At 40.4% G+C, this 13,793-nt stretch overlaps 2 protein-coding genes across 5 annotated transcripts in view; one reads left to right on the forward strand and one right to left on the reverse strand.

The window, feature by feature from the left end:
- Positions 1-1,357, reverse strand: part of SPART (spartin) — a 59,156-nt gene extending 57,799 nt beyond the window's left edge. For 2 of the 4 annotated variants that reach the window (XM_077974250.1, XM_077974251.1), the window contains exons 1-2: positions 1,289-1,357; positions 81-196 (exon numbers count right to left, since the gene is read on the reverse strand). The gene's annotated coding sequence lies outside the window, so the exon portion shown is untranslated. The remainder of the gene's footprint in view (positions 1-80; positions 197-1,288) is intronic. The other 2 variants (XM_015120917.3, XM_077974249.1) reach the window with 1 other exon arrangement.
- CCNA1 (cyclin A1) overlaps positions 1-13,793 on the forward strand; it is a 69,256-nt gene that overhangs the window by 3,276 nt on the left and 52,187 nt on the right. The window lies entirely within an intron of this gene.

Consider the following 13,793-nt stretch of genomic DNA (forward strand, 5'->3'; position numbering starts at 1 on the left):
ATCGAGACCATACTGGCCAACATGGTGAAACCCCGTCTCTACTAAAAATACAAAAATTAGCTGGGTGTGGTGGTGCGTGCCTGTAATCTCAGCTACTCGGAGGCTGAGGCAGGAGAATCACTTGAACCCAGGAGGCGGAGGTTGCAGTGAGCCAAGATCGTGCCACTGCACTCCAGCCTGGCGACACAGCAAGGCTCTGTCTCAAAAAATAAAAAATAAATTTAAAAATTGCAGAACATTTTCTTTAAATAATGTGATTTTTATCATAAGCTATTGATTTTCTTCCAGGGTCATTTGCTTCCCATCTTTCTTCCAAGTGTCATCATCTTATATATTTCACTTTTTATAAAACTTTAAACAGCAAAAGGCCATGCAAAATGAAAAAAGCTAACGTATTAATTCATTTAGTCCCTTAAAAGCTGTATCAGAAGCTATAGTTGAAAAAATACTATAGTTGAAAAAAGAGTTATTAGGAGTGTTGCAATGTACTCCTAAATGTCCTATAACTGATGTATTAGTCTTATACTCTTCTTAATCATATATAATGATCTTAGTACTAGCAGACGTCTAAGGTCTAAGATGGCATTTAATGCAATTTTGTCTCCAAATTCTGCTGTGGTTTCATCAATGCCTTTTTGTCAGCTCTGAGTTTAAATTTTAATCTGGAACCATAACTGATTTATCCCAGCTGCTGACAACTGCCTGGAATCTGGTTTGGAGCATCTCCAAAGCCAACGTACTTTCCCCCAAGAAAACACAGGAAGATCTCTCTGCCCAGGCTTGAAAATACATAAGGATCCGGTTTTCCATCCTTTACTTTAGGGCAACTTTAACATGATTCAATGCCCGCTGACTGCCTTTACTGCTACAGGTAAAGTAATAAACAAAGCAGTCAACTCTCAGGAGCTCTCTCTTTTGTCTGCTTTATGTGGCCATTTTCCTTCATTGCCCTCTCACATTCACTCAGTAATCCACCAAATATTTATGGAGCCTTCATGGTGTGCAAGGCAGTGAACTCCACACTAGGAAGAGTGAAGCCATGGAGATCACAGGCCTGGTTCTTCATACCTTTGCCTTTCTGTCGAATTGAACTTTCTGTTAAGTTTAAAATACACAACAGAACTTTGATGATGTTGAGGCCTGGTTGGGGATGGGACAGATAACCAGCCCTTAAAAATAAAGCTCCTCCAGCCCCGCCAAATACCTTCTGAAAGAAGGAGGGTTATTATAGAGCATAACTAAAACAGTAGTGATTAATAATGATAAGAAAGTTTATCTCTTTACTCACTCAAGAGCAATCCTTTTGGGGCAAATCACTTATGATTTCCTTCCAGGATTGAAGAGAGCATGCACAGACGGAAGGTGGGGGCTGGTGCTGGTGCTGAGCCTGGCATGGGGAGGGAGGAAACAAGAGTGAAAAGACTCTTTCATTCTTCTGGCAAAGGCAGCCTTGCAGCTGGGGCCACGGTCTGCGGTGCTGATCCATCTGCTGGGCAGTCGCCTCCCAAGAGAGCCTGTGTTCCTCCAGTCATGCGTATCTTAGCACCAGTCTCTGGCAGGAGCCAGGAGATGGGGAAGACAATTTAAATGATTGACATAACTTCAAAAAATGTGGATAAGCCCATATTTTTCTCCCAAACCAAGAATATCTACTCAATCTAAACTCTTACCTGAGATCTCTCTTCCTCAGACCCAGCGTCACAAACTTGCCGTCTAACCTGGCAGGTCAGTAAAACCTTACCCCTTTCAGGTCCTCATCTGTAAAATGAGAAGGTGGCAGCAGAGGTTCCGAAGGCTCCTTCCAAATGAAAACAAATACGCTTTTTACATCAGTAGAATTTCAATGGGCTCACACTTGACTCTGAAAGAGAAAATAAAAAATTATTTGTGTTTCTGTTGGCCCTTTCCTGTCATTTTAGCTTACTTATTTCTACTTATTGACCCCATTTTTGTGTTTCTTATTTCTTCTATTAACACCACTAGATTAAACCAAGCAAAAATTTAAAGATTAATATCCTTTAAAAAAATTTTAGACACATAAAACACACACACACACATACACACACACACACCCTGCATGTAGATGAAGCAGCTAGAAATGAAAGCCTAACTGAAACATAATTCCAGTGGTTCTCAAACTTTAGCAGGCATTAGAATCACCTGAAAGATTTTTTAGAATGCATATTGCTGGGCATCAACCCAGAGTTTTTAATTTACTAGGTGAGGTGGAGTCCCAAAATTAACATTTCTTACAGGTTCCAAGTAATACGGATGTTGCCGGTCTGGGACCACACTTTGAAAAACACTGCTTTGTAGCACAGCTTCCAAGAGACTCCAGTGTGTGTTCTGTGTGTATCTTCTCTATGTATGTGTGTTCTGTATGTGTATATGTACAGTACACGAATCTCCAATGTATATTCTTGTCTAATCCCTTAAAGTCATGATGTGCCTCAGGCCATAGTTTCTTCTCTCTACTGATTGTCAGTTGTCACCAAGTTGAGGTGGCGTGGCATTTTTCCTTATGTCAAAACGCTTTCCATCTATTCCTAACTGATTGCCTCCTGATTTCTTGGTTCCCTTGACTATTTCATTGAAAGTATCTCAAACCATTGTAAAACTTGCATTTTAACATCTAGCATGACATTTTCCCTTTGCTTAGTTTCATTTTCATGTCAGATTAAGAACTCCCACCAATACACATTCTCATTTAATCCCCCAGCCATTGTGATCTAAAACTCTTTGCCAGAAATTCTGCATGCCCAGAAGACACACACACACACGCGCACACACACACACGCACACACACACGCAATGACAGAGAGGCCACTCAAGTCAGGGTAACAAGGTGGAGCCTTTGCAGTGCATTTAGCTAATGCTAATAGAGATGCAGTATAATGTAGTTGTACCAAGTTTCCATCTTTGCCTTAAGCAGGATATGAGCCTGAGATTGTAGAAGAAAGGATTCTGTAAACAGATTTATTTCATGATATTTGGGTAGACAGTTCTTGTTAACATAGAACAACTTTATACTAACTATAGGAAATGTTTTTCAATAAATTCTCCTTGACAATCAATGTGTTCTCAGGTTCTTATCTTCTGAGAGAGAGCTATAGAAAAAATTATTCTGGGAAGTGTATGGTATGGCACATAAAGAGGAAGGAGTGGTTATTTGTATGAAATAAAAATTGTAACTGATTTTTAATAGATACTTACATGACTTCATCTCTGTTAGAGTGCCAACATTAAAACTAAGTAACGATTATGAGGGCTTCTTAGCAGTCCTCTCCAAGGTGAGGAAACAAGATCTGTTCTTCAACACTGTCTTCTGCTACCTGCTTGCTCCTTCCCATCTCCCTTTCTGCCTACACAGAGGGTCTTGTCATTTAGCAGGAAGAAAAACGACTCAGGAGCCCTGAAGAAAAACGACTCAGGAGCCCTGAAGCAGAGGGCTGCTGCTGTTGCTGATGATTGATGGGTCTGGGTAATTTCACCTCTGGTGTCAAAAAGATTTAAGTTTCACTTGCAAGCCACTTGCTGAATCCAGCCATCTATCTCAGCCCTACCAAGTTTAACCCACTCTTAGCCCTCACAGGCATTAGGCATTTCTTTCCCATTCACAGTTATCTGTGACTTTTTTTCTCGTTGCACATATGTTTGTAGCATGTGGTATGTTTGTGCATGTATGTGTATGTGTGTGTATCTGGAGTGAAGATGACTGAGCTTCCGGTCTCACTAGCCTAGATAGAACTTCAAGCCTCCCTTTAAAATGGCCTGACTACGTCAAATAATTTTTTTAAAAAGCTACTTACTTAATGACATCTTTAACACTTCAGATTTCTGTACATATCTATAATATCTTACTGCTATGGTTTGGCTGTGTCCCCATCCAAATCTCATCTTAAATTCCCACGTGTTGTGGGAGGCACCTGGTGGGAGGTAATTGAATCATGGGGTGAGTCTTTCCCATGCTGTTCTCATGATAGTGAATAAGTCTCTTGAGATCCGATGGTTTTATAAGGGGGAGTTTCCCTGCACAAGCTCTCTCTTTTTGCCTGCTGCCATCCACGTAAGACGTGACTTGCTCTTCCTTGCCTTCCACCATGATTGTGAGGCCTCCCCAACCACGTGGAACTGTTAATCCATTAAACCCTTTTTCCTGTATAAATTACCCAGTCTTGGGTATGTCTGTACAGCAGCGTGAAAATGAACTAATACACTTACTAAAGATATTCTACTGTCCCACAAAACTTATTCGACACATTGCCTCGACTGTAGAAGCTGTGTTGTGAATTATGACTGTGGGCAGGAGCTATAGTGTTACTCTGTGACTTCTGTTAGTATAGCTTGGTGGAGATCAGAATATTAATTTGTAGATTTCTTATGTTCTATTATTTACTATTTATTTATTTTTTAAGACAGGATCTTACTCTGTCACCCAGGCTGGAGTGTAATGGGAACTCAACACAGCATTGACCTCCTGGGCTCAAGTGCTGGGCTCACCACAGCAGCGACCTCCTGACCTCCCATCTGAGCCTCCTGAGTAGCTGGAACTACAGTGCTCACCACCACACCCAGCTAATTTTTGTATTTTTTGTAGAGATGCGATTTTGTCATGTTGCCTGGGCTCAAGTGACACACCCACCTCAGCCTCCCAAAGTGCTAGGATTACAGGTGTGAGCCACTGTGCCTGGCCATGTTTAATTTTTTAATTAGATGGAGGCATGGGAGTGGCCATTCCTTTTGTATGTGTGAATGTCTGATTTACTTCTATTGCCATTTATAATGCAACGATAGATACTTCCTAATTATTTATTCTGACCAGGGATATTATTTATTGATAGAGCTGATGATACTATGTGGCTTTTGTGAACTGATCTGCTTTTTGGTTTTGTTTTTATTCTAAAGTTAACTTTTCACTTATTTGTAACCTTGAGCTAATACAGAGGTTTGATTGTTTGATCGTTTTTAGCTTTTTGATGGGTAGTCAATAAGATAACAACTTTTTTTTTTCTTCTTTTTTTTTTTTTGGATGAAGTCTCACTCTGTCGCTAGGCTGGAATGCAGTGGCACGATCTCAGCTCACTGCAACCTCCACCTGCTGGGTTCAGGCGATTCTCCTGCCTCAGCCTCCTGAGTAGCTGGGACTACAGGCATGTGCCACCACGCCTAGCTAATTTTTGTATTTTTAGTAGAGACGGGTTTTGCCATGTTGCCCAGGATGGTCTCGATCTCTTGACCTTGTGATCTGCCCACCTCAGTCTCCCAAAGTGCTGGGATTACAGGCATGAGCCACTGCGCCTGGCCAATAATGGCTTTTAAACAGTTAAAGCTGTTTAAAAACACAACTCCTCTGAGAAGCTACTAAGAATTGGGTCCATTCAAAGCTGAAACTGCTGTTCTTATCTGTTTGGCAAATCTAGATTAGACTTTTTGCAATTTGTGATGTAATTGTGTACACTTACCATGGAGTTGCTGAGACAATTAACGTTAAGGATTGACCCCTTATGGTATGACATACCCCCAGAGAGGGCAAGGGAGGTAGCCTAGGGAGAGAATAGCTGTCAAGTCCTTTCTTGCCTTTACTGCTTATGAGATAATAGGATTCTCCAGAAGTATCCTCTCTCCCCAAAGACTGAGTCCCAACACTGTTAAATTCAGATGCATACTAAGTTTTCCAGAGAGGGGCTGCCTAACGACCAACACACTTCATCCAGCTGGAGCCCCTGGCACTTAAGACCAGGGGAGGAACTTAACTCTTTTGAAAGGTGCCAGGCCATGTAAACCAGAGCAGTTTTTCTAAATAGTAAAATGTTATTAGCCGTGAAGAGATTTAACCCCTTCATCCTGTAACATTGACCTCCTGGGCTCAGGTGCTACACTCCAAATATATGAATAAATGCTGATAATAATAACAATGATCATGATAATGCAACCCTTATACATCTAGGGGTCATCTGCTTATTTTCAGAGCAAAGTCATGTTCCAGAGGCAGAAGTCAGCAGCCACAGAAATTTTAAAAAGTCACTACATTCTTTATTTTTGGTCGATGAAGAACGTGGGAGATTATGATTCCGACTCTGGGGCAAAACCTTTTAAAAACCCCTCTCTCTCTCCAGTTTTCTCGTATGCTCCAGAACCTCTCCTATGTCAACACTAAAACTATCCCATAAGGCCCGACCTTATGTGGAACTTGCTCTTTTCTTTTCTGCTCTTTCTGTGGCAGATACCTTGGTTTTTATGCAAGCAATCAAAAAATTTCCTCATTAAGTGGAAGAGGCACAGGGACAACTGAGTAGGTGTGGTGCTTACTGAAGTACTGCATTGTGTTTTGGAAGGAGAGGATCAGGGAAGGATCTGGACATCCTACTTAATAGTTCTTGCTGCAGCACAATAGCTGCCCTTCATTATGCCATGACCACAATGCAACCACATATTAGATGCTCTGTTTGTATTTTCTCATTTAAGACTTATTAGCCCCATTCTAAAGAAGAGGCATCTGAGCTTCCCAGGGGATAATTAGTATTCTCATGGGCCCATTGCCTCAAAGTGGCAAAGTCAGGATCTGAACTCAAATCTTTCTTCCTCCAAAGCCTTTACATCTGCCACTAGTCAGTCACCATGCCTGTTATTTTAAATAATTAATTCAAAGGGAAACAAATAATTTCTCTTTTTTTTCTTTTTTTTTTTCTTTTTTTTGAGACAGGGTTTCACTCCTGTCACCCAGGCCAGAGTGCAGTGGCGTGATCTTGGCTCACTGCAACCTCTGCCTCCCAGATCACTCAAGCAATCCTCCCACCTCAGCCTGCCGAGTAGCTGGGATTGCAGGTGTGTGTCACCACACCCAGCCAATGTTTTTTGTATTTTTTCGGTAGAGATGGGGTTTTGCCATGTTGCCCAGGCTGGTCTCAAACTCCTGGGCTCAAGCGATCCACCCGCATTGGCCTCTCAAAGTGTTGGGATTACAGGAGTGAGCCAGCACATCCGGCCCTATACATCATTTTTACTGGTAAAAGCTCCAAAGGTTAAAAATATAAAGATGATTAACTCAATTTTATTCATTAACTTCATAGACTCTTATGCAGTCATTTCATTTAAAATAATAAGGAAGCTGTATTTTTTATGTAAAGAAGCATACAAGATAATGATTGGTTAAAAATTAAATGAATTTTAGTATATAAATTATAACCATTTAAAAGTAAGCATGTACAGAGTTAAAAATCAGAAAAGTCATAAATATGCAAATTAAGTCTAGTAAGGCAAAGAAGAGGAGTTCTATTTTTTGCTAAAGTTATTCACATTTTAAATGACTGTCTTTGAAAGAAAGAAAGATTGTCAGTCTTGGGTGGTCTGATTCTACTGACTGCACGCTTCACAAACCCAAGTTCAAACTGGAGAAAGCTAAACACTCTCATTAATTTGATAGATTGAGACAATTCATATTCTTCACCTTCTTATCCTATTTTTATCAAAATACTACTGTACTTAACAGTGGAACAGCCTGAAACAAAATCAACCTAAAGGCCTGCTCTCCTGCCCTGCGGGGGGCACCGTGGGCTTATTTAAATCAAAGGCAAAGTGGTAAATTAGCAGTCTGATGCCGATTCAGGCTCATTCCTCTACCAGCAGACACTGAGCATTTCTTTTCTTTTTTCTTTTTTTTGAGACAGAGTTTCGCTCTTGTTGCCCAGGCTGGAGTGTAATGGCTCAATCTAGGCTCACCGCAACCTTTGTCTCCCAGGTTCAAGTGATTCTCCTGCCTCAGCCTCCCAAGTAGCTGGGATTAGAGGCATGCGCCACCATGCCCGGCTTTTTTTTTTTTTTTTTAAGTAGCGACAGGGTTTCTCCATGTTGATCAGGCTGGTCTCGAGCTCCTGACCACAGGTGATTCACCCTCCTCGGCCTCCCAAACTGCTGGGATTACAGGCGTGAGCCACTGCGTCTGGCCGACGCTGACCATTTCTTACTCTCCCTTTCCTTGCTCCACCTGAAGCCTTTAGTAGTCATTCAAGTATAAAAGACTGGTGTCATTTCAAGAGTGTCTTCTCTTCAGGAGATTTGTGTCAGATCTCTAAGCCTTGCTCTCTAAAGGAAATGGAGACTCTAAGTGAAAGGGAATTTGAGGAATTGTTGAGAAGACAGCTAAGAGACACTGAAAGTCAACCTCACTCTGTGACGCAAGGCCACCTTTATGCTGGGGGAAAGACTGCCTTCCTGAGGGACTGCATCCTCAGAGGAAAAATGTTCTTCATTTTATATCTTTAAAATAACACTTCTGGTATTCATTGCTTTCATGAAAGAGTGAATTTTGGAAAGGAGACTTTATTATGCCTATAGAAGATAGTTTTCTCTGCTTATATGTTAGTTCATGCATTTTCTCTGAAGGACTTTTTTCTCCTGAAGGTAGATTTTCTCTTACAAAAAACAGGTGTGAAAGTTCAGTGTTCAACAAATCTACCATTCTCTTTAACAGATTTATTTCATTTTATTTTATTCTATTTTATTTTATTTATTTTTCGAGGCTCCTGCTCTATCACTGGGCTGGAGTGCAGTGGCATGATCCCAGCTCACTGCAGCTTACATCTCCCACGCTCAAGCAATCCTCTCACCTCAGCCTCTTAAGTAGCTGGGACTGCAGGCATGTGCCTCCACACCCGGCTGTTTTGTTTTTTTTTCATAGAGATGGATTTTCAACATGTTACCCAGGCTGATCGCGAATTCCTGGGCTTAAGTGATCCGTCCACCTCAGCTTCCCAGTGTTGGTATCACAGGCATAAGCCACCGTACCCAGCAAGCAGGTTTATTTTAAATTTCATTTTGTCTTTTATAAGTCATCATAAGATGGCTCACTTTGCTCTAAGTATCAAGCTTTGTTTCATTCTCTGAGCTCCTAGAAGGCAAGACTTTCTGTGTGCCAGTGAGGGGTTGTGGTTGATAGCGGTGATTTGAGGAGGTATTTCATAAGCAATATCATTTTATGACTTCTGAATTGCTTTAGTAGATTAGTTACTACTTATGAACCAAAGAATATTCGTCAGCATTTTCCAGAAGGCAGTACATTTGTATATGTTTTTGATTTATATTAGAAAAATCGGAGCCTCCACTTGACCTTGGCATGAGTCATAGTCACTAGTCATAAGTGGCTGAGGAATCCCACCTCAATCTGGAAAGTGGCAGACACTAGCCAGTTGCAGATCACCTGGACCGAATGAGGAGGGAACATAAAAGCCAAGCCATGCCAGCCCCTCCCCTCGGGTCAGTGCAGTGGAAGGAGCATAAGAACAGCTGGGAGCATGAAGTATGGAAGCAGATCCACCCAGATTTGAATCCTGGCTCCCTTTCGTACTAACCATCTGAACTTGGACTAGTTATCTAGCCTCTTTTAGCTTTATCTGTAAAGAAAGAATAAAATGATCTATTTCATAGATTTACTGTGAGGATTAATGAGTAATAAACATAATAAAGTGCTTAGCACAGTACCTGATACAGAGCAAACCTCCAGTGAAATCTATCTCTAAAAAACTACAAAACCAAAATACACAAATTCAATGAGACACTATTTCATAACTATTAGAATGGCTATTGTTTTAAAAATAGGGAGGCCAGGCATGATGGCTCACACCTGTAATCCCAGCACTTTGGGAGGCCAAGGTAGGTGGATCACTTGAGACCAGGAGTTAGAGACCAGTCTGGCCAACATGGTGAAACCCTGTCTCTGCTAAATATACAAAACTTAGCCAGGCATGGCGGCATGCACCTGTAATCCCAGCTACTTGGGAAGCTGAAGCACGAGAATCGCTTGAACCTGGGAGGCGGAGGTTGCAGTGAGCCGAGATCACACCACTGCACTCTATCCTGGGTGACAAACTGAGTCTCTTGTCTCAAAAAAAAAAAAAAAAAAAAAAAGGGAAAATAGCAAATATTAGTGAGGATGTGGAGAAATTGGAACACTTGTGCATTGGTGGTGGGAATGTAAAATGTAGCTTCTGTGAAAAAGTCTGGTGGTTCCTTAAAAACTTAAAGAAACAATTAAATTACATATGATCCAGCAATTCCACTCCTAGGAATACACACAAAAGAATTGAAGGAAGGAGCATACTACTCTCCCGCCAATGTCACAGCAGCATATTCACAGTAACCAAAATATGGAAACAACCCAAGTGTCCGTCAACGGATAAATCAGATAAAAAATATTGGAATATAATCCAGTGGAATAGTAGCCAGCCATAAAAAGAAATGAAAGTCTGATACATGCTACAGTGTTCATGCTACATATGAAAACATTATGCTAAGTGAAATAAGTCAGCCACAAAAAGATAAATATTGTGTGATTCCACTTTTATGGGATACTGAGAATCGGCAGATTCATAGACAGAAAGTAAAATAGAGCTTACCAGCAGCTGGAGGTACGGGGAAAAGGGAAGTTATTTTTTAATGAATACAGAGTTTCTGTGTGTTATGAAAAAGTTCTGGAAATCACTATTCTACTCTCTACTTCTAGGAGACGAACTTTTCTAGATTCCACATGTGAGATCATGTACTATATGCCTTTCTGTGCTTTTGCATATTTCACTTAGCATGTCCTTTAGGTTCATCTATGTTATGGAACGCTACACTGTACCCCATAAATACGTAGAGTTATGCATCAATTAAAAACAAAATAAACCAAAAAAATGTTTTTAAAAAAATTCTGGAAATGCATAGTGGTGATGGTGTACAACACTATGAATATACTTAATGCCACTGAATTGTGTACTTAAAAGAGTTAAAATAATAAATTTTGTTATGTGCATTTTCCCATGATAAAAAACATTTGCAAAACAAGACCAACCTTGACGATGTCCGCCTGTGGACCAGCTTGCCATTTCCACACCTAAAATATCCTTTCTGATATTTGTTCTTTGCCAATTTCCCTGCCTCTGTCGTGAACTCTACATGCCCACTCCTGACCATGCATGTGCCAGAATCACGCTCAAGCCCATAACCACCTGGCCAGTCAGGTTTCCTCACTCTTCACCTGCGTTCTCCTTGCTCCCTGGGAGTTCCCCTCGCCTGATGCTTCAACCCTCTTTTATGTCCCTAACTGTCCCTCTGCCTGTGATGAGGGGACTGTCTAGCATGCTCTACTCTCACCCTCTGGCTTAGGTCTCCTTCCTGTAGGGGCTTTGCTGCCCTGTGTGTCAACACCTGCATTGAGTGAGGGTGTGTGTGATGCACCTTCTCTGCCTGTTACCATCCCCAGGTGCCCAGCACACATATATCATATCACAACTGTGGAAGTTGGGTCCATGTGCTCTATCCACTCCCTCCAATACAAGTGAGTCTGCAAAGCAGCCTCAAAAATAATTAGTTGTTACAAAACATATCAAACCATAATATGATTCTTAATTACTAAAGAACAACAAACTGTAATAGGTTCCACTGGAGAAGGCATTACCTTCAGGGGAAAATCTTTTAATATAATAAATGCATTTGCTTGGTAATGTCTCCTGTACACCCTGACATCTCAAATATTCATTTAGCATAATAGTGATTCCACTAAAAGCAAATAAGCCTAGTGCTATTTAGACATATCAGCTACCAGAAAAATATTCAGGGAAGCAAATTCTTTTGTGCATGAACGTGTGAACCCAAAAGAGAAGTCTCAATCAAATCAGAAAGTTTATTTTGCCAAGATTAAGGACACACCCATGTTACAGCCTCAGGATGACGTGTGCCCACAGTGGGTGGGGTACAGCTTGCTTTTGTACTATCTGGGGAGACATAATACCACGTCAATACATGTAAGATTTACATTGGTTTGATCTGGAAGGGTTGGTCGAAGTGGGGGCTTCTAGGTCATACGTAGATTTAAAATTTTTCTGATTAACAATTGGTTGAAAGAGTTATTATCAATAGAAAGGAATGTCTGACTGATGATAAGGGTTGTGGAAACCAAGGTTTAATCATGCAGACCAAGCCTCCATGTGGCAGGCTTCAGAGAGAATAGATTATAAATGTTTCTTATCAAGCTTAAGGTCTGTGTTGATGTTAATACTGGTTGGTTTTTCCTGAATTCCAAAAAGGAGTAAGTTATAACCCCCCTTCCACATCATGGTCTGAACTAGTTTTTCAGGTTGACTTTGGAATGCCCTTGCCCGAGAAGAGGGATACATTCAGATGGTTCGGGGGGCTTAGAATTTTATTGTTTGGTTCACATATGCATTCCACAAATATTAACAATATTAACAAGTATTAAGGACTATGTGTCAAGCATTTTTCTAAGTACTAGGTTACAGCGTTAAAGAAATGTGAGTGGTTATTAGGTTTTTTTCTTTCTTTTCTATTCTTTAAGCTTATATATATATTTTTTTATCTGAAGTATTATTGACCCAAGACCCTCTTAAACTCTAATTTTCAAGTTTTTCAAGGGTGGCCAACAAGGCCATACACTATAGGGATCCATATCCTATCATTTGTCCAGACAGTCCTACTTCTCTTTCTTAGGAAGTTTCTCGAACTCTGATACAATTTTCCACATCTACCTCAAACAATGTACATAGATAAACCATTGTGAAAAAAATAATCTTTATTAAACTGTAATACAATTTGTCTATCCAAAATAGAATTGACTGCTCTTCTTTTCTCTTTATGAAACTTTATGAGGAAACCTAAGTAATCACTAGAATTCTGAAATTTGAATATGTATAATCTGTTAACTTTGGCTTCTGTTAATTATAGGGCATTAGGGAAATTAGCTTTACAATCTTACTTGCAGAAGAAAATTAAATTTTCTTTCAGTCTCAGCTGTATCCATTGGAAATTGACTATAGGGATTCCAACAAAAGGGAAATCTATGATTATTGCATTAGGGTTTCTTAGAGGCAAAAAAAAAATGAGCCTATTAGTTAGGAACTACAACATAAGTTGTACTTTGGCTGTTTATACTATAAAGCAGCTGTGGGAAGCAAGACTACCCCTGGTCCCTGGTAGAAACAGGATTTTAGAACGGCAAGATAGTTTCAGGGTACATTGCATCCATCCCATTTGAAGTCTCCAAAATTTTTTTCTTTTAAATGAAATCCTAGTCATCCTTAAATACAAGAATGCTAGTTAGTTAAGGAGTAATTAAAAATTTGTCCAAGCACAATGAGGTTGACTATATAGGCAACTGAAAAACTAGACATTTCTTTTTGTAGCTGTGAATTTGGAAAGAAAATTTCTAATCCATATACTTTTGCAGACTTCTTGCCTTATCTTTATAAAAGGCCTGGGATTCGCTATAAGACCTACCTCACGATGTGAAGGTTTTGGAAGCTTTCAGCAAGAAGATAACACAAGCTCTATGGGTGCTCAATAGCAGCACATCAACCCTACTCAGGCAATGAAAATACTGAATAGGAGCATTTCCTGGGCACATTAGTTATCCTTTGGCCACTATAGCAAATGACCACAAGTTTAGTGTTTAAAACAGCACACGTTTATTCTCTTCACGGTTCTGGAGTTCCAAAGCCCAAGATAGGTCTTTTAGGGCTCTAACATCAAGGCATCCATAGGGCTGGTTCCTTCTGGATCCTGGGGAGGAATCTGCTCCTTGCTTCTTCCAGCGTTAGAGGCTGGCCACATTCCTTGGCCCATCACCACTTCCTCCTGTCACTTCAATCTCTTGCTTTGATCCTCAACATTTTCTATTGTTCTCTCTCATAAGGTTATTCCTGTGATTACATTGAGCCCACCCATATAGCGTCCCCAACTCAAGATCCTTAATTAATCACATCAACCAAGTCCTTTAACACGTGAGGTAACATTCCTTACAG

The sequence above is a fragment of the Macaca mulatta genome, chromosome 17 (genome assembly GCF_049350105.2).
Source record: "Macaca mulatta isolate MMU2019108-1 chromosome 17, T2T-MMU8v2.0, whole genome shotgun sequence".
In the NCBI taxonomy this organism is placed as follows: Eukaryota; Metazoa; Chordata; class Mammalia; order Primates; family Cercopithecidae; genus Macaca; species Macaca mulatta.